Source organism: Chrysochloris asiatica, unplaced genomic scaffold (genome assembly GCF_000296735.1).
Source record: "Chrysochloris asiatica unplaced genomic scaffold, ChrAsi1.0 scaffold00020, whole genome shotgun sequence".
Taxonomy (NCBI): Eukaryota; Metazoa; Chordata; class Mammalia; order Afrosoricida; family Chrysochloridae; genus Chrysochloris; species Chrysochloris asiatica.
Window position 1 is genome coordinate 8,371,920 of NW_006408538.1, and position 21,566 is coordinate 8,393,485.

The 21,566-nt window shown below is 37.5% G+C and overlaps 1 pseudogene; it reads right to left on the minus strand.

The window, feature by feature from the left end:
* Positions 1-615: 615 nt before the first annotated feature.
* Positions 616-21,566, minus strand: part of LOC102831811 — a 50,371-nt pseudogene continuing 29,420 nt past the window's right edge.

The following is a 21,566-nucleotide window of genomic DNA, read 5'->3' on the forward strand; positions in this document are numbered from 1 at the left end:
ACTGGGAATTGTAACAACAGGAATACACACTCTAAGATATTGTGAGTCCAAATTATAAAAGATGGAGTAACACATTCTCCTGCTTTATCAACCCCCAAGAAAACGCCTCAACTACCTCAGTAATGTCAGAGTACAAGCACCTGGTTAACAGGACAGACCTCCAGAGACATGCAAGGAGCAATTCGCTACGCTTCCTTATTCTAACATCTCTCCTAACACCATTTTATTTTCTCTACTTTAGCATGGATTTCATCGAGTTGAAAAATATTTTTGGTTTTATTAATAGAGTAAATCATATCCTGATTGAAGTATCCAATGATTTATTTGAATATGCTCAGGGGTCAAATGTTTTTTTATAAAAAGGTGTATTAGCTGGTTATAGCAGAGCCCATCCAGCATCAGTGGCTTGAGAGGAAAACAAAATTCAGATAAATATGCTTGCTAAATACCCCCAAAGTAGCAGTTAAAAATGCGTGGAAAAATCCTAGGATTTACTAGACAATTAAAAGCAGACATATGATCTTTGATTAAACCCTTTTGGCTTATGGAGTGACCTATAAAGAGGTTCCCAGATAGAGTCTGGTTTCCAACAGTGCCCACAGCCGTAGGGCAAACTCAGAGAGTCTCCTCCTCTCTGAGAAACTGGAACACAGATGAGAAGTCTTTGTTTGAGTAACCCTTGGCACACATCATCCGGTAGATCTGCTGGGCCAGGCTTCCGAGAAGCATCAGGCTCTTTGTGTTGGTAGCAGGTCCTTAGCCCTGAGTGTTGTTCCAAATCCACCCTGGTAGTTATTAGCTGAGGGGACACCATCCATCACCCCAGGTACAGGATTGTAAGTGTCACTTGACCAACAGCATCCTGAACTCATATTTAGGATTTTAGCTACTAGTTTTGGTCAAGTCCTAGCCTGATTCCAAAATTCATACCTTCAGCAGTTCCAATCTTACTAATAGCTAGCCGCATGTAGTTCCAGATCTTTGCAGCCTGTCCGGTCCCAACAGCTCCGCAGTACAACACATTGGAGCCCATGCATCCCAGCAACTCTTGAGCAGCAGCAAATTTGTCTTCGACTCCTCCCACCATAAACGTGAGGTTCCCAGACCAAGTAGCTCCCACACCTCCAGAAACAGGGGCATCCATGTAAACTTGCTAATTCTTTTTGAACTGTAAGAACAATAGTACTGGAATCTATTAATAATGAGCTTTTCTTCATGTTCTTTAGAATTCCATTTGTTCCTGAATAAACTTCTATTGCATTCAGACTGATTGGAAAGCATAGTAAGAATTCTGTCAGCTTTTTCAGCTTCATCTGCTGGAGAAGACACTACCTGTTCACCTTTATGGTAAAACTCTGCGTGCCTCAGGGAACACATCTTAAATGACGATTCGATAGCCATGCTTCATGAGATTCTTTGCCACTGGATTCCATATGTTGTCCAGTCCAAGGAACCCCACTGGAGTCTTAGAAATTGTTGACCTAGAATACACCGCAGTGATGCCAGCTGCAGCAGGCCGCTACCAGAGCCTGGAGGCTGCTCCTCCATGCCTAAAGGAGACCGCTTTGCTGCCCCGCCCTGCCTCCCCGTGTGGCCTTCCGCGCCTCTCAGAATCCTGACTGAAAGCACAGAGTATCAGAATAATGTTTTGTATGTTTTATTGATTATTCAAAGGCATTCTACTGTGCTGATCATAATAAAATATGAATAACATTGTGAAGAATGTAAATTTCAGAACATTTAATTATGCTCATGTTAAATCTTTACATAGATCAAGAGGAAGTCAGTTGCACAGAATCCAGGTATACTGCATGGTTTAAAGCAAAAAATAGGTGCCAGGATTGTATCCTTTTGCCATATTTATTCTGTCTGTATGCTGAGCAAATAATCTCTGCAGCTGGATTGTGTGAAGAACAAAGCATCAGGGTAAAAGGAAGACTAATTAACAACCTGTGACATGTGGATGATACAACCTTGATTCCTGGAAGCAAAGAAAACTTAAAATACTTATAAAGATTAAAGACTATACACCATTCAATATGGATTGCACCTTAATATAAATAAAATAACAATCCTCACATCTGGGACAATAAACAGCATCGTGATAAATATAGAGAAGATTGAAACTGTCAAGGATTTTTTTTTACTTGTATACACAGTTTATGCTCATGAAAGCAGCTTTTCAGAAATCAGTTTATTGCATTGAGCAAATCTGCTGCAAAAGACTTTTTTAATATGGTGAAGTGCAAAAATGACACTTTGAAGACTACAGTTTGTGTGACCCAAGCCATGGTACTTCTAGTCAATTTATATGCATGGGAAAGTTGAATACTGAATAAGGAAGATTTGAAAATAAATGATACATTTGAATTATGGCATTGGTGAAGAATATTAAATACACTATGGACTACCAGAAGAATGGACACATTTATCTTAAACAGAGTACAAGGAAAATACTTTGGACACAACAAGTGTGACAATATTTCCCCTCGTGTAATTTAGAACTTGGAAAACAAATCAAACGTGGTAGAGTATCAGAGAGAAAGAGGAAAACCTCAATGACACGGATTGCACAGTGGCTGCAACAATGGGCTCCAGCAGAACAAAGCTGTGAGGATGGCTCAGGACAAGGGACAGTGTTCCATTCTATTGCTCACAGTGTCACTATGAGTCGGATAGACCAGACAGCACCTAAAAATAACACAGCAATCTAAACTAATTAAATACGCTTTCTTCTATTTTCTGAATGCTATCCTTACTTTTTAAATTGCTGTAATACATAGTTTCAAACAGATTTATCTCAGTTATTGTCACATTTCTAAACAATTTCCTATCACTGAAAACTTCTGAAAAAACATAACACTTTTGAGAGACAATATCCTTTAAACATTTAATGGCATTTTGTAGTGTGCAAAAAGACACTAAACATGTTAAAAAAATAAGACATTTCAAAATCAAAATTTTGGGTAAACACACATTCACTATTTTTTTTTTTTTTCTAACACAACCCTCTATTTGAGATAAATCATATGGACCAGATTTGAATGTCATGCCCTCTTGAGAGGCATCCTTAACAGTTTAATCTGCATGCTTATTGAAACAGGATTGCTTCATACCCTTCAGCGTATGTGCTGTTTGCTCAGATTCTGAAACAGTTTGATTTTATTTTCCCTCATTTTCTTTCCATGCTAAATTTATTTGTTAGTTTTTTTGTGGCTGTGGTGTAATCCCAAATTCCTGAAAGAATTAAAAGGGTACAAAGAAAATAGTGCAAAATGAAGACAGTGGTTTTGAATGAATTACTCCTTTGCAACAACATGACTGAGCGTATCTCCACCCCTTTGCAGAGTAAATTAAAGCTTCAATATATTAAATGCTATGATATTTTGTACAGACTGTATGTCTATGTGTAAAGTGTTATTATATGAACTTGTGTTTTGTTCCATGGATTTTTTCCTTTCTATGAACGTTGTTTGAATACCATTGAGTTTCATGGAGTCCTGGTGTTGTGCTGTGGGTTAATGCACTGGACTGCAAAGTCGGTTTGAACCTCAAAGTCGGCGGTTCAAACTCATCAGTCACTCCTTAGAAACCCTCTACAGGGTCGCTATGGATTGGAACTGACTCGGGAGGCACTTAACAACACCAAAAACAATGGAAATAAAGGAGTCCTGGTGTGATGTTATATGTTAATGCTCTGGGTTTGAAGCACAAGATCGGCAGTTCAAGTTCACCAGCTGCTCCTTGGAAACCCTATACATGGTGTTTATGGGTCAGAACCAACTCAGTGGCATAGCAACGAAACATCATTTTTTCCTAAAAACAAAAATCTTAATCTGTTTTTATTCATTGGCAGGGTTTTGGAAAAATCATTAAGGGATGGAAGTAAAAATTTATGTTTCCATCTGTTAAACATTTTCAGTTAAATTTATGTTGTAGAATACAGAAAGCATGTCTTATACATCTGTGTCTTCCATTGGATATTATGTTAGGCTCCTAGTAGGTAAATGGGATGATCAAATGTACTCAGGGTATTGTTGTTGTAGTTAAGTGCCATTGAATCCTTTCCTGCTTGTGATGAGTGCCCATGAGTCAGTTCAAACCCATAGCTAACTTGTATAGGGTTTCCAAGGAGCAATTGGTGAGCTTGAACTGCCAACCGTGTGGTTTAAACCAACTTCACAGTCCATTGCATTAACCCATAGTGCCACACCAGAATTCTTACTAATAGCAACTCTGCATAGGGTATCCAAGGAGCATCTGGTGGGTTTGAACCGCCAAACTTGTGGTAAGCAAATCAAGAGATTGTTCTACAGCACCACATATGGACTCTGATAAATATGGCTCATATTCATATTTAGGAAAACCAATCACTCTAAAATTCCTCATTCATGATAAAGGATTATTGTAAATTACAATAGTAAAAATAAGGAAGTAGAAGAAATGGTATGTTTAAAAGACTGAACCCTTGGTTTCTCCTATTTGGGTTACTAGAAATATTGCCATTAATAAAGTTATTCTTACTGAGCCACATGTTTCTCGTCTTTAAAAATGACAGTAGAATCAATTGCTCAAGATTATTGCAAAGATTAAATAAGGTAGTGAAAATGCAAAGCTAAAGGTAGTATTAAGTGTGTGTTCATATTGTTTATGGGTAATATGAATACAGATTAATAAATAAAATGATCAAAAAATTAAGGGAAACAGGCAGCAAATAATAAGTGTAAGAGTACAGAAAATGGAAGATCATTTTTAAGTAAGGGTGTTCAAGAATAAGGAGGTGGTATCTGAACCAGACCTTATCTTGTAGATGGTTATAATTAGAAATCAATAAAACACAGTCATTGTTGTTGTTAAGTGCTGACGCATAATGTTAAGTGTCAGCTCCGACCCATAGTGACCCTTTATAGGGTTTCCTTGAGCTTGAGTGCTTACCCAACAGCGCCACACCTTCTAGATGGAAGGAAATATGCAAATAAAAACAGGGTGTTGTAGTTATAGGGAATGCCTCATTTAAGAAGAGAAATTATGTGTAATTGGCAATTAGTGGAAATTATTGAGAAGAGTGATAAAGGCAAATTGACATAAATCTGAGTGTTATTAATGGTATGATAAGTATTCTACATTTTTCTGGGTAACAAAGGGAACGGATGGTAATGTTTCATAACAGGGGAACTTCTAAGGTGTAACTGTTAGATAGAATTGATGCATTTGAGTTGTGGTGTTGGAGGAGAATATTAAAAGTACCATGGACTGTCAAAAAGAACAAACCAAGTATAGCCAGAATGTTCCCTAGAAGCCAGGATGGCCAATCTTCGCTTAGAACATATTATCAGGAGGATACCTGGAGAAGGATAAAGTGGAGGACTGGAGAAAAAGAGGAAGACCCCTAATGAAGGGACAGGCACAGTGACAGCAGAAATGGGCTCAAGCATAACAACAATTGTGAGGTAGGTGCAGGACTGGGCAGTGTTTTGTTCTGTGAGTCAGTGATGACTCGATGGCATCTGTCATCAGCTCAGTCCAAGTCTAGTCAAGTCCTAGCGCTGTTGTTAAATGCTGCATGTCAGTTCTGAGTCTTTGCGGCGCCATGTAGGGTTTCCCTCTCATCGTGTGGTGGTTATGAGTCGGGCTGCTAACCTCAAGGTCAGCAGTTTGAAACTACCAGTTGATCCATGGGAGAAAGATGAGGTTGTTCTCTTCCCATTAAGATTTACAGCCTTGGAAACCCTATACAGTGTTCCTATGAGTCGAAACCAACTCCACAGCACACAATTGGGTGTTCCCTTGTTTTGTTTCAATGACTGCCTCTTAGTCTTTGTACAGATTCCTCATGAGCACAATTAAGTGTTCTGGAATACTCATTTTCTTCAATGTTGTCTATAGCTTGTTATGATTCACACAACCAAAAGCCATTGCATAGTCAATAAATCACAGGTAAACATCTTTCTACTATTCTCTGCTTTCAGCCAAGATCCATCTTATGTTAGCAAAGATATCCCTATTCCAAACAGTCTTCTGAATCCAGCTTGAACCTCTGGAAGCTCTCTGTCAATGTATGGTTGCAGCTGTTTTTCCATTATCTTTACCAAAATTTTACTTGCATGAGATATTTAGTAATAATATTATCTGATGATTTCTGAATTCCGTTGGGTCACCTCTTTTTGGAATGGGCATGAATATGAATCCTTTCCAGATAGTTTTCTTCCAAATTTCTTGGCGTAGGTGAATGAGTGCCTTCAGTGCCGCATCGGTTTGTTGTAAGATTTCAATTGGTATTCCATCAATTACCAGAGCTCTGTTCTTCTCCATTGCCTTCAGTGTACCTTGGACTTCTTCCTTCAGTATCATTAGCTCTTGATGATATGCTGCCTCTTAAAATTGTTGAACATCAACAGTTTCTTTTAGGTATAGTTACTCTGCATCCCTTCTACCTTCTTTTAATGTTTTCTGCATAATTCAGTTTTGTTTTTGTTTTTTTTTTTCCCCATAGAATCCTTTAGTATTTCAAGTTGAGATTTGAAGTTTTCTTCAGTTCCCTCAGCTTGAAATGCTGACAGTGCTCCGTTGCTATTCATAAGGTTTCAGTGACTAAAGATTCAGAAGTGGTTCATCTCTCCTCCTTCCTTTTCTGTCTTTGTCCAGAAGCACGGCTGAAACCTGTCCACCATGGGTACTACTGCTGGTATTTAAAATACCTGTGGCATGACTTCCAGAATCACAGCAACACAAAAGTCACCACATAATGAACTCCTGGTGTAGTGCTGTAGGATACGCCCTGGAATGTGAACCACGATGTCAGCAGTTCAAACCCACCAGCTGCTCTTTGTAAATGCTATACAGGGTCACTATGAATTGGAACTGAGTCAATGCCAGTTAATAACAGCAGCAACCCAATAAAATACAGTCATGGGTGACACTGTAAAATAAGGATGGGATTGCTAACTAAAATGTTGCTGGTTTAAACCCCCAAACCACTGCTCAAAAACCCTATACAGGATTGCTATGAGTCAGAACCGACTTGCAGATCAAAGCGACTTTGCAGTCCAGCACATTAACCCTCAGTGCCACACCAGGATTCCTTGGAATCTTAAATTGTATGAAATTATCATAGGAGTTCAGACATATTCCCTATTCACAATGTTTTGTTTTTGTGATTCATATTCCTATTGTTTATATATATTCTAATACTTGATGCATTTTTTTACAGTATTACCATTAACATTCTTGTAAATGTTTCCAGTGCCAAGAATGTTACTTAGGTTACTGAGTGGTGGTGGTGTTTATGTGCTGTGGTGTTGGTTCCAGCTCATAGTGACCTGTACAGGGTTTCCGAGGCTGTAAATCTTTATGGGAGCAGAAAGCATCATCTTTCTCTTGTACAACAGCTGGTAGTTTCGAACTGCTGACCTTACAGGTTGCAGCCCGTTTCGTAACTACTAGGCTACCAGAATTCCTTTAATAATCAACCCCAATGCACAATCACACACATAGACACACATTTATACATATGATGTTGCTTATAATATTCAATATTGAAGCATTTTTACAGAAGTAGGGATATACTTGAATTGCAAAGTATTTCAAACTAACACAGACCACCCCCAGAAAAATTGCATGGCTCTAATATGAGTGAACGTAGAACTTTCAAATGCCATTTTAAGCCCTGTTCTTTAATAATAGTTTTTAAATTCTAGAAGTAATTATGTATGGAGTATGTTTTTTTTTAGTTTTCTATTGTGAAGTATATGATAGTTTACATCGGAGAACATTTGTTTTACATTCATCCTACCTTATTTTGTTTCATTGCAATGATTACAATCCCCTCCATGCATCATCAAACAACTAAAGGGTATACCCCCACAAGCCTGCCTTCCAGCTGCCGGCACACACTTCCACAACACTCTGTACTTTTCCTCTGGGTTCATGAGTCCATTGCAATGGACACTCAGAACTCAAAGACAGTACTCCCAGTTATGGCATTGATTAGGGAAGATAACAATTTACAAAACAGAATCAGAAAATACTGAGGGTACATTTGTTATCAGCTGCTAATAAATGTCTACAGAACACACCACTCCACCATAAACCTTAGCCTTAGACACTCAGCTCTAACTCTCTGGTTCTACAAACCTTGCTCCACCACATAAGTGCCTAGGGGCACCCCACTCTACAGATAAGCCTTCTGCCCAAAGTCAGTCAACTTTATTTGCTCTGTGGCTAGGAAACCCACTGATCTGCCCTGTGCTCTGGTTCTTGACTGTGCAGCTCCTCTGCAACTCCTCCTTCAACACAGATTTTTGTCCCTGGGTAGAGGAGGTTCAGTGTGCATTGGAACTTAGTGTCCAAAGGACACGCTCCACTCCTAGCTTTTTTTCTTTGATGGTATTGAGGTACCCTCTCCTGCTTCTGACAGGCTTCATTTTATACGCATGCTAGAATTTAAAGTTTTTACAGTTCCAATTAACTCTGTTGACTAACATCCTATCAATATTATACACATACAATGGAATATAATTCAGTTATAAAAGGAAAGGAAGAACTAATACAATATAGCACATATGAATCTTAAAAAATTATTCAAAACACAAAGTCCATGTATTTTATGATTCTATTTTTATGAAGTATTTAGAACAGGTGAGTCCATAGAAACAGAACAGGTTATTGGTTGTCACTGGTTGGTGGATGTGGGGTATGGGAAGTGAATGCTTAGTGGCTACAGGGTTTCCTTTTGGATAAAAATGTCTTGGAACTTGATAGAGGTAATGGTTGCAGAGAATTACAAATAGACACAGAAACCCTGTAGTAGTGTGAATTAAATGTGTATAACTGGAAGCAGGAGAGAAAAGTTTCACCAATGAATCAAATTTGGAGCATGTGGATGTTTTAAAAACAGGTTGCCATGACTATTAGACTATGGGTAGAGATAATAGTCAACTTCAAGGATATATTGTTTACTTCACATAAAGGGTCATTTCTCTTCACTATGCTCAAGGTCAGTTTGAATTGCAAAGTTGGTGGTTCAAACTCACCAGCCACTCCTTGGAAACCCTACACCGGGTTGCTATGAGTCAAAACCTACTCGATGGCACTTAACAATAAAACTTACAGATATAACCAACTGCAGCACATATTTTAAATAAACAAAGCAAAACAACTGGTAAAGACTGAATCTCCTCACGGGATAATTTCTCAAGGTTTGTATTTCTTCCAACTACAGTAGCAAATTCTAAAACAATAGCTTAGAATTTGTTACTTGAAAATGAAATATGGCAAAGTCAACAAATGAATAAGCAAGAACGTCAGTAACAAAATATACTTGTTCTGTGGATGAAGGAAACCGTATGAGTGGCAGATTCCCTGTTACTCCTCAGCCCTTAATGTTCCAGTTGCTTAGTTTTATGTTAGAACTGTAGATGACATGATTTTGTGATGACTTTTTCTACAATAAAAAGACATCTAATACTCCCAGCATATCTTATGGACAGTCTGTATAACAAAGAAATCATTAGACTAAGCTGGCATTTCGATTTGTGTTTTATTATTAATCCTTATAACCATCTAGGAATATGAGGAAGAAGTTGTGATAAGGCTGTCCATAGATGGAAAGTGTACCAGACAAACTTTCTATACATCAAGTTTCTTTATTTTGGACATACATTTTCTCAGACAGCCAACTGAGGTTTGGTGAACCATTTAGGTTGTGTTGTTTTTACTTCAATAGCTAATATTTATTTGTAATCCAAACCTTCTCCTACCAGAAGAAAGGTTTACTTTCTTACTTACCCTGAGATAGTTTTAATATACCCAAGGTACTACTCTTAGGGCACTGCCTCTTCTAGTGAGTAAATCTAACTTTCAGGGAATCATTTACAGAAGAGAAATCTTGCTTGTCATTGTTATCCACACTTGTTGTCCTTAAGTGCCATAGAGTCGGTTCTGACCATACATTGTTTGGTTTGTATAGTGTTTCCAAGGAGCAGGTGGTGAGCTTGAACCGCCAACCTTGAGGTTCAAACCGATTTTGTAGTGCAGTGCATTAACCCACAGCACCACACCAGGCTTTATATTATCCATGCTAGCTGAATAGCTAGGTTCCTATCAGTTCTTACTTCATGAATCCCTTGCAAATCATACCTGTAATCTCTCTATGTAAATCACTCTATATTCTATGCTTTATTAGTTACTTCAATGTCCCAGTAGGTTGGTACCAAGAAAGTGTTACAAGAGAAGGTTATGAATGTTTTCAGGTTTGTGTAACTTCACTATCTTAACAACCCTCCTCACCCCAAGAAAAATAATTTAGAATTCTATTTCTTATTAAATATGTCTTACAGTTTATTACTTTTCCATAGTTGCTGCCATTTTTACATCTTATTAAAAATTAAATATTATAATTTTATACAGACTTAAAAAATTATAGCTAAAGGGCTATCAGTATATCTGCTGACTACTTGAATTACAGACATTGAATTTTTGATGACTTTTGTTATTCTTTTAGATCTTTAAATGAATATCTGTTGATGTCCTCTGCCCTATTTTGGTAAACTAAATCATCTTTATATTTGAAAGAATTTTACTGTAGGCACACTTTCTTCGATAGGCTACTTCATTCAATCTTTTATCGTTGTCATTAAAAATCTTCTTTTAACCTAACTTTCATTTCTTTATAGATAACATTTTTTTTAAGTGGCTAATTTAGTGGGTTTTTTTCTTTGATAATGGAATATTGTAATTTCATTAGGTGTTGATTTTTTTTTTTTAATTTGGCTCAGTTTATTTAATTTCCTTTATCTAATGATTTATGTTTTTTCTTCAATTCTGGTTCAACGACTATCACTTAGGGAAAGAAAAATGAAAAAACTTAACCAAAAGTGCAGCTATTTATTTTTTAAAATATGGTAAGTTTTTATAATACGTTTTCCTTTTGAAATATTTGATTAAAGATAGCAAATTGATCTCAGTTATAGCTAACCCCTGAAAGTTAAATCAGATAAATATAATGCTCCAATAAACAGTGTTCACAACAGAACACTGTTCTTGGACTCCTGGATTCAAAGTTTATCCATGTCACTTATTAGCTGTGTAATCTGTACATGTTTCTCTAAACTTGCTAACTAAAGCTGAGTGGCTTCTGTTCTAATCATCCTGAAAGTACCAACCTCAATGTAGATAAGATAAGCAAATCCTTAAATTTGTTCCTCCATATGAGTGTTAACTAGGGGATTCTCTAAAGTTTCTTCAAGTAATTGTGATGATAATAATAATTATTATAATAAATTGAGTGTGGAACTATGCTTCATTCCATCATTTAAATTGTGTCATCTATGTTTCTAATTTAAAAACAAGCAGTTGAAAATACTCAGGACTGGGGAATAGCAGTAAGTCTTTGCCACTCATATGGTTTCTTTCATCCACAGAACAGTAATATTTTATTATTGATGTTCTTATTTATTCATTTGTTTACTGTGCTGTATTTCATTTTTAAGTAACCATCTCTAAGTTATTGTTTTAGAATTTGCTACTGCAATTGGAAGAACTACAAACCTTGGGAAATTACCCTGTAAGGAGATTCATTCTTTACCAGTTGTTTTGCTTTTTTCATTTAAAGAATGAGCTGCATCTGGTTACATTTCTAGTTGTGTATTAGTGAATATTGTCTGGGTTATAGTTATTTTTAAATCAGATTCATTTCATGTTCTGTGCAAAGTCTAAATAAAATCTAAACAAAATGTTTCTTCATCTCTCTTAACAAGAAAAAAAAAAAAAAAACAGTCATTTTCCAAATGCAGAAATGTGAGAATTCTAAATGCATGACTGGAATAGTGAGAAGCTTGATGTATACTCAGTTATTCTGTATAAATAAAAGAGAAGATAAAAAATTAAGGAGGATACAGTCAATATGGACTCTGTAAAAATAGAAAATATGGTGCAATACTTTGACAGCTAGTGTCTCTTTTTTCAGTAAGTATGGTGAAAGGATACAACCCTGACACACACCTTTCCTGTTTATAAGCCCGGTAGTATCTCTGTGTTTTCTTGGTATGTACAGGTTCAACATAAGTAAATTAAGTGTTTTGAAATTCCATCTCTTTGCTAAGTTGTCCATAAAGTTGAACACCTTTGCATAGCCAATGAAACACAAGTAAACATTGTTCCAGTATTCTCTGCTTTCAACCAACATGCACCTGATGATCCGCACTAATACTCCTTATTCCACGTCGTCTTCTGAATCCAGATTGAATCAGACTATTCCCTGTGAAGATACTTCTGCAATCACTTTTGAATTTTCCTTAGAAAAATTTTACTTGTATGGTATTTGTGTGGTATATTGCTTGATAATCTCTGCATTCTGTCAGATGGCTTTGTTTGAAATGGGTACAAATATGAATCTCTTCCACTCAGTTGTTCGGGTAGCTGTTTTCCAAATTTCTTGGCATGGATGAATGTGCAATGCATCCACTTGTTGAACATGCTAACTTTGTTTAAGTATACATCCATTGCTTGAGGCTTTATATTTGTCAATGCCTTCACTGCATTTTGAACTTATTCCTTCGTTACCATTAATTCTTAATCACATGCTGCCTCCTGAAATTGTTGAATACAGACCAATTCTTTTTGCTACAATGATTCTTTGTATTCCTTCCATCCTTTGATGCTTCTTGGCTCAGTATTTTGCTCATAGAATTCTTCAATATTTCAACTTGAGTCTTGAATTTTTCTTCAACTTTTTCAGCTTGAGAAATATCAAATATGTTCTTCCCTTTGGTTTTTAAACTCCAAGTCTATATTACAATACGTTTATTTTTATTCTCAAGCCACACTTTGAAAGCTGTTCAGCTGTTTTTGCACTTTAGTTAATCTACACTATAGAGTCTCTCCTGACATCCATTTTTGTCTTTTCTTTCTTTCCTATCTTTTTAATGTCCTATTGCTTTCTTTATGTATGATGTTTTTTATGTCATCCCTCAACTTGTCTGGTCTTTAGTTATCAGTATTCAGTGTATCACATCTCCCTTTGACATAGTCTCTAAATTCAGGTGACATATACTCAAGATTATTGTTCACCTCTCATGTATTTAATGTTCTTCAGTTTCACCTTAAACTTGCATATATCCATTATTTTCTAAAGTTTTTATTGTGAATTTTGTGGGTCTACATGGGAGAACATCATTTTACATTCATCCTATCATACTACATTTCACTGCAATAAATACAATCCCCTCCATGCACCATCAAATGGTACACCTCACAGGATTGCCCCCTGGCCATTACCACACAGCCCGTCTCCCTCCTGAGTCCAGTGTTCCCAGCCACTCCATCTGTCTGCGTCATCGTCTCTACCTCCATTTCTGGCATCATTGCTTCCCTGGGTAGGGTCCCACACTCCGCTCTTCTCACTTGATGGCCTCAGGGATCTCTGCTCCTGGACTGCAAAATCAATCACTCCCCTTCTTTTGTTATAAAACATCCACCTTTAGATTTCTGACCCTCATAGTCAGTGCTGATAGCAATTATTCACTATTGTACCACAAGAGTCTTATCCCCAATCTCCTTTCATTAGTCCCATCCCAACAGATTGAAAACCATTCAGTGAAGATTCTACCTTCCTCCACCCCATCTGGAACTAGGCTCCCTCTTGAAAGCTTGTAAGCCAGTCACTTCTTGCATTTGTAGCCCTTCTCCCCTCTTCCCCCCTCCCCCACCGGCCTTTTTGGGAAGCCAGTGTCCAAATTGCCCATCACTGTAAACTCTGTGTACCGAGGGGGTGGGAGTGATCCTCATTGTAAAGATTTGTTCCCTTTTCTGAGCTACTACATCTATAAGTATACATAAAGTTCATCAAATTGTAGCATGTTACTCTTTTTTACCCCCTCTTCTTTCTTCTTCTAGTCTAGTTCTGATCATCCAGCCATTGAAGCCAGGTCAAGTGGGTACTTTCTGCAAGTATAGGTGTTCCTGTGCATCTCCCCTCACTTCACATCAGCTGTATGTTTCACTCTCCTCTCTAGTCCTCTGTGGCCATGTCACTGCCTCTGGGCCTAGGATCCCCCAGGTTTTGCTATACTGCTGGCCAACCCGGGTTCACAGCAGTCTGTTGAATGTGGTCAGACTTAGTTTCCACCTTCATTGCTGTTTTTCCCCTTCTTCCCCTTATCAGTAACCAACATGGTCACCAGCCAGACCACATGACTGCTTGTGTATTCCCCCCAAGTCTCAGTCTTGGAAGGGTGTTTGCTCTGAGGGGACCCATCCACTTGCCTTGATGGCTCCCAGGCAAACAGCTTGCTTGTTCTTATTGTAGTCATCAGACTGCCATTATTGTTTTTTATTTTTTCCTGCCGGTCTTTCTTTCATGAAGTATCTTCTGTTTTTCTAGCTGTTCCAGGCTGGTCTACTTGTCCTTTCAAGTGAAAATTCCCCACCTCAGACGACTCTGGATGGGGTTCTGGATCCACCTATGGTCTTGTGCAATGCAAAGGCTCCACAGGTAGCCTCTTTCACTGGGCAACTTCTAGCCCCCTTTAAGGTATTCTAGTCAGTTGTAGGCTGTTTTACAATGGTAGGCAAGGAAAACCAGGATTCAAAAGACGGCCAAGCATCTCAACATTATTCCCCTCTTTTACTCCTTCAAACCATGCTCAATCCCTGTATCCCAGAGCCCTCTTGTTCCAAGGTTGTGCGTACATCATCATTTACCTCTGTCCCACTTAGCCCATGGGAACCTGCCTAACTGTTCTCCCATCAGCCTTGTTCTTCCATTCCCTTCCCCCTTCTTGTGTGTTGACCCCCTACCCCACCTCCCAGCACCCAAGCTGTCCTGTGTCTTTTCCCTACCCTGTGCTCTATCTTCCCGTCCCTCCCTCTCCTCACCTCATCCCATACATCCTGGTGATCACAAATATCCATTTAAGAGTCTGTTCTTAAGTCTGCCCTAGCCTTGTTTTGACTGATGGTATTTTATGTCTCCATCATCTCCTTTCACAGATATGTTGTTGTTGTTAATTGCTGTTGAGTTGGTTCCAATTCAGAGAGACCCTGTGTAGGGTTTTTGAAGGCAGCTGGTGAGCTTGAACTGCCCGCCTTGTGGTTCAAAACAACGTTGCAGTCCAGTGTTTTAATCCACAGTGCCACACCAGGGCTCTTTTCACAGGTATAGTTGATATGGATATCAGCTCAACTGTGTATTTCATCTGGTGAGCTCAATGTTTATAATCACTGTTTATGTTGTTGAAATCAGCCACTTCCAGTGAGTTGGTATTGGTATTGTAAAATTCTGTCTGTCTCTGGCATAATTTTTATCACCAAGGTTATATTTCTAAGTAATGATGCTTCTTAGCTTACAACTTCTGCATCCCTATCATCAGTAACTATTAATGCATCTTGATTATGTGTTTGATGGATTTCAGGCTACATGATTTGTAAAAATCTGCAGTTTCTTCCTCTTTGACCTTAGTGATTGGTGCATATATTTAAATATTTATGATTCTTTCTCTATAAGTGATAGTATACTATTACTAACAACAACAAGAACAATAACAGTATTGTATGATGGGGACAAATAGATAATGAAGTTTTTTCACAAATTTTGAAGTCTTCTTGTTCTTAGGATAGATCTTGAAATGTGTTTTTAGATGATGAAAGAGAAGCCTCTTCAATTGTCATTCCTGGTATAATATGGCTAATCCAGTCCCTTTCTGCTCATTAATATCTGGTGCTGGTGGTGGTGGTGGTGGTATGCCATGGAGGCGATCTGACTCACAGTGACCCCACATAGGGTTTTTGAGGCTGAAATTCTTTACGGGAGCAGAAAGTCTCATCTTTCTCCAGCAGTACAGCCAGTAGTTTGGAACTGCTGACCTTGAGGTTAGCAACCCTGCTTGTAACCACTACGCTGCCAGAGCCTAGAGTATCATTATCAATATTCAAACCCTCTGTTTCTTATTTTACAACCTCTACTTTTCTCAGATTAAAATTTTGCATATTCTATATTCTGATTAGGGAGCATGTTGGTGCTACAAGGATAAGTACTGCTGTGTTAACCACAGATTGATGATTGAAGACCAGCAGCCACTCTGAGGAGGAAAGACAAGACTTTCTACCCTTGCAAAGATATACAGTCTTACAAGCTTTATACAGGGGTCACTATGAGTTGCAACAGACTTTACAGCACTTAACAACCGCAGTAATGTTCTGATTATTACTGATTGTTTGCAGCTCTTTTTTCTCATTTTGAGTCATGTCACATCAGCAAATGAAGGCCTTAAAAGCATTACTGTGTTCAAGTTATTTACGTCAACTTTACTTTAAGGAGACAGCTCTTTCCCAATCAAACTCTGAGTGTCTTCTAAGCTGAGGGGTTCATCTTCTGGTACTGTATCAGACAGCTGATATTCATAAGATTTTCAATGGTCAATTTTTTTAAATGTGGATCATCAAGTTCTTCCTAGTTTGTATTACATTAAACAAATCATATACTTTGTTTCATTACATATACTTTGTTTCATTACATATACTTTGTTTCGTTCATAACCCTCTCCATGTACCATCAGTTAGCAGTATTTATCTCTATTCAGTTTAGCTCCTTTAAAAAACAACAACAACAACAACAACACTCAAGCATATATAATAATGTAAACCACTAAAGGGCACATTTTGCAAGCTTGCCTCCTGGCCACCAGCACTCAGTCCCTCTCTTTCCATGAATCTTGAGTCCTCAGCTGCTCCCTTTCTCAATGTCCCCTTTCCTTCTCCATCTCTGGTGTTGCTGCTTCTTGGATAGGCTTCCACATTCCACTTGTGGTCTTCTCCCTTGATGTCCTAGGGTCCTCTATTTCTGGAATGCAAAATTAACTACTCCCCCATTTTTGTTACAAAACTTCTAGCTTTACTATTTTGACAGTCTCAGTCATGATAACAAGTCACTATTGAATCATAAGAATCTTATTGTCTTCTCCGCCAGATCCATCAAGACAAGATGAAAACTATTCAGTGGGGACTCTATCTTCCCCTGCACAGTCTTAAACTAAACTCCTTCTTAAAAGCTTGTAAGCTAGTCATTTTGTGCCTTTATTGCCCCCTCATTTAGGTGGCCAATGTCTAAGTTGCCTTTCCCTATCTACCCTGTATTACGAGGAGATAGCAATGATACTTGATATGAAGACTTCTTGCCTCTCAGTTGGTATTTTTAGCTGCTACATCCATGAGTGTAGCTCAAGTTCATCAATTGTAGCAATTTACTCTAGTTTCCTTTATCAATTTTTTTTTTTAATCTTCTTTTAGTTGAGTACTGATTATCAGTCCATCGAGGCTAGGTTAGATGGGTTACGACCAGCAAGTTTGAGTGTTCTTGTGCATTTCACCTCACTTCATATCAGTTGGATACTTCACTCTCAGCTTTAGCCGTCCATGGCTATGTACTTGTTTATGGGCTCAGGTATCCCCAGGTCTCACCACACTTTGGATCAAGCAGCTCTTCCTCTTCTCTCTCTCATCTCCAGGTCAACAGGTGTCTGTGCAATGAGGTTGAACTCAACCCATTTCTTCATTGCTGTTTTCCCCCCTATTCCATTCACCAGTGGATCAATGTGGTCACCAGCAAGCTTACATGCCTGTTCATGTGTTCCCTTTGAGTTTCAGTCTTAGAGGAGGGGGGTTTGTCCTGAAGAGACTTGATTGCTTGCTTTGATGGTTTCACAGTAGCAAATCATACAGCCATTTTTGTTTTGGATTTTTCCTACTGATCCTTCTTTGAAGATGTATCTTCTGTCACACTAGCTTTTCCAGACTGGTCTGCTTGTCCTTTCTAGTGGGAATATCCCACCTCAGAATGTTCTGGATGAGGTTCAGGATTCTATCTAAGGTCCTATATACTGCAAAGGCTCTGTAAGAGGCCTGTTTCACTGGGCAAGTTCTAGAACCCCTTTTAGGTATTCCAATCAGTTATAGGCTGAAGAAGAGCTTACTAGCTATCTGTAATCATGTTTCCCAAAATTTCTTTTTAACCCACTCAAGTGTTCTTTTTTGTTGTTATTTTCTTCATTCATTTAATCTTATTTTTAATTGACTTTCCTTATGGATAACTGAGAAAAGCTAATGAGATTTAAACTTTAGTTATGAAGGGAAAACAGCATAAAATAATCATATGCTAATTAAGAAATGGGAATGTATCATGATAGTTTGTCAGGTAAAGAAGAGCATAACTTTGTAGAGACCTGAAATATAATGTCATTCAAATATAATTGGTAGGAACTGACAACTTCTAATTAATAATTTTCATTTTAATGGAAGCAAAAACAGTAATAAAAGTTTAAACTCTGAAATAAGATATGATTAGAAAGAAGCATATTTTGACTACCAAATCCTAAATTCTGTCAGGATTTATTATCTTTGACTAGTACTGACAATAGAATTTCCTTGTACATATAATGAAAATCATTATATTAACATGATGCTCATTGTAGAGAAATCTACTTTTCAAATGCTTTTCTTTACACTAATTATCTGAGGTTTCTCTAAGGATCATGTCTGGATGTCATCACAGCACTTCTGTTTATTCTGATATTTATAAAAAGTCTATTTATTCATACATATTAATGCTATGAATGAAATAAATTGTGGCAATGTCACAGACAAAATTATATGCACAGTGGGACTCGCAGAGGCTTTCTTCATATAACATTAGCATTTCCCAGTATCCCTCTCATCCTTCATTCGTCTGTAGGTAAATATTTTTAAAATGTAGTTTAAAAGATTATTTATCTTCCTAAGGAACTAACTCCCCAATAATTTTGCAAATCAGATACAGAGGATTCCATATTTGTGAATTTCTCCTTTATTGCTACTTTATCCATATTTATATATTTCTCCTTGGTGAAGTATTACATCCAGTACATGGTTATTGTATTGAATTTTTTTGTCAATAATCAGTCATTTCATATTCATTAAATACAACTTATGTAGTCTTTCAAATGAAAAAGTCAATATTGTTTTATTTTTAGTGACCAATTATGCTTTTTATGTTTTACTATATCCATTATTGCAAATATATTTGACACAAAGTTAATAAATGGTATTATGAAGGTGATGCTTCAATGTAGAAGGCTAAGAAGACTAATTTTTGTTGTCATGAGATCTAAGCATGTAATCAGTAGTGTTGCTTTAATTGAGATGAAGCAAGTATAATGATTATAAACATGAATATTTAAACATGTAATCATTCCCTAGTACTAATACTATTTTCAGAGTTATTGATACAACAATGAATATATGAGGCTCATATCACCTACAAATAACAATTGAAATCAAAGCTCTTCTAAGAGAAGCAAATCACTTATTAATGTTAAAAATTATAAAGATTAAGATAATTATATGTTAATAAACAACATTTGTATATAGCCTGGTACAAAAAAAAAAAAAAAAAAGATAAAATGAAATGGAAACTGAGTTGAATAACACACAAGTAGGCAAGGCAGAATTGCTACTTACTACTTATTGACAATAGTTTTTACCACTGTGAAAGCCGCCGCACATGCAAGATGTTGTTGTTGTTAAGTGCTGTCGAGTCAGTTCTGACCCATAGCGACCCTGTACATGGTTTCCGAGGCTGTAAATCTTTACGGGAGCAGAAATCCTCATCTTTCTCCCACGGAGCGGCTGATAGTTTCGAACTGCTGACCTTGCGGTTCGCAGCCCGATTCATAACCACTACGTTACCAGAGCTCCTTGCACATGCAAGATAGCACAGCAAAAAATAGGGTGTGTTATCTGAATTCACACCTTTGATGCATCTGCTGTTTGATGATGTCTGTAAAATAATTTCTAAACTCACCTGTTATTTTAAAGACCAGAAAAAATGCATAAGTGCTACATTGTCATCTTTTTCAGAATCTGTGACAATGTTTGAGCCACTCTTTAATCAATTTGACTTAAAAGTACTTATTTTGAAAGGAGAAAAATCTAGACGTTTCATTTACAAATGTGGGATATCAAATATACAAAAGCAACAATTATGCACCAATAATTTATAAATTGTTGGGTTGGATACAGACATTCAGAAACAGTCATTTCTGAAATTGAGTATTCTTAAAGACACAGAATCATTAGTTTAAGTATCACTGTACAGGCAGTTCCCTGCTTACAAAGTTCTGATTTACAAACAACTGCTGACTTCCCTGGAACTTTGAGGCCTGTGAAAAACTTTGGGAAAAGGTGGACCGAAAACAAGGTCTTTAAACTCTGAAAGCCTCAATGATGACACCTGTAGAATGGGAATTATCATTGACATTTACTCATGGCTTCTCTCCTGTAGACTCCTAACCCTAATCATTTAACTCACTGCTTTGTATTTCTATCAGGAGAACATAGATGATGTTGTTGCTAATGTGTGTTGTTGAATTGATACCAATTCATAATGACTTTCAAGGACAGACTAGAACACTCTATAGATTCCTAGGCTAAAATCTTTATAGGAGCCTATCACTTGGTCTCTTGTCCAGTGGAGCTACTGATTAGTTGAAACTGTGTATCTTTCAGTTAACCATGGAGCACTTAATAATTGAACCACCAAGATTCCTAGATAATAGAGATTATGCAAATATACAAGGGGCTTGGAAAAGTTCATGGAAAAATTCTATTATCTTTTTATTTTATGTTTTTCACAAACTTTTTGAAGTACCTTCATATAGTCTCTGTATCTTCTGTATCTATTTGTATATGTATTAATCAAGATATGTATGTATAGTGAAGGGCCAGCAAAAAAGAGGGAGACTGTCGATGAGATGGACTGACACAAGAGCAGCAGTAATGGGCTCCGCAATTGTGAGGATGGCACAAGACCAGGCAGTGTTTATTCTATTGTATATAGGGGCACTCTGGGTCACAGCTGATTCAACAGAATGGAACAACAACAAATACATATTTAGTGAAACTGGACTCCAGGTGCAGCATTGTAGGATAAGTACTGGACTGCTAACCATACGGTCGGTGGTTCCAACCTACCAGTGGCTCCTGCACAGGGTAACTATGAAATAGACTAGACTCAGTGGTACTTAACAACAAAAGTATAGTGGAAATATGGGCATTTTAATACCATTTGTATCTTCTAATGTTTCTATAGTGAACATACAGTGTACTGAATCAGAGACACTCAACAATTGGCCTAGTTAATTCAAGCAGTCTTGTATCTGTGGTTGTATATGCTGGCAACCGCAGAGTTTTTCATTGTTTCACATACAAATAGTTTTAAGTTTATCTATCTGTTTCCTGAATTTATGTTTTTATCATAGATTGTTGTTAATGTTGTTAAGTGCCGTCGAGTCGGTTCCGACCCATAGCGACCCTGTACAGGGTTTCCGAGGGTGTAAATCCTTACGGGAGTAGAAAGCCTCATCTTTCTCCCGCGGAGTGGCTGGTAGTTTCGAACCACTGACCTTAAGGTTCGCAGCCCGATTCGTAACCACTACGCTACCAGAGCTCCTTTCTATCATAGATTAGTGGTGATTTTTTTTAAAGCATAAATCTTTGTTTTTAAAAGTATGTTACCTGGGCCAGCAGCATCAGGATCA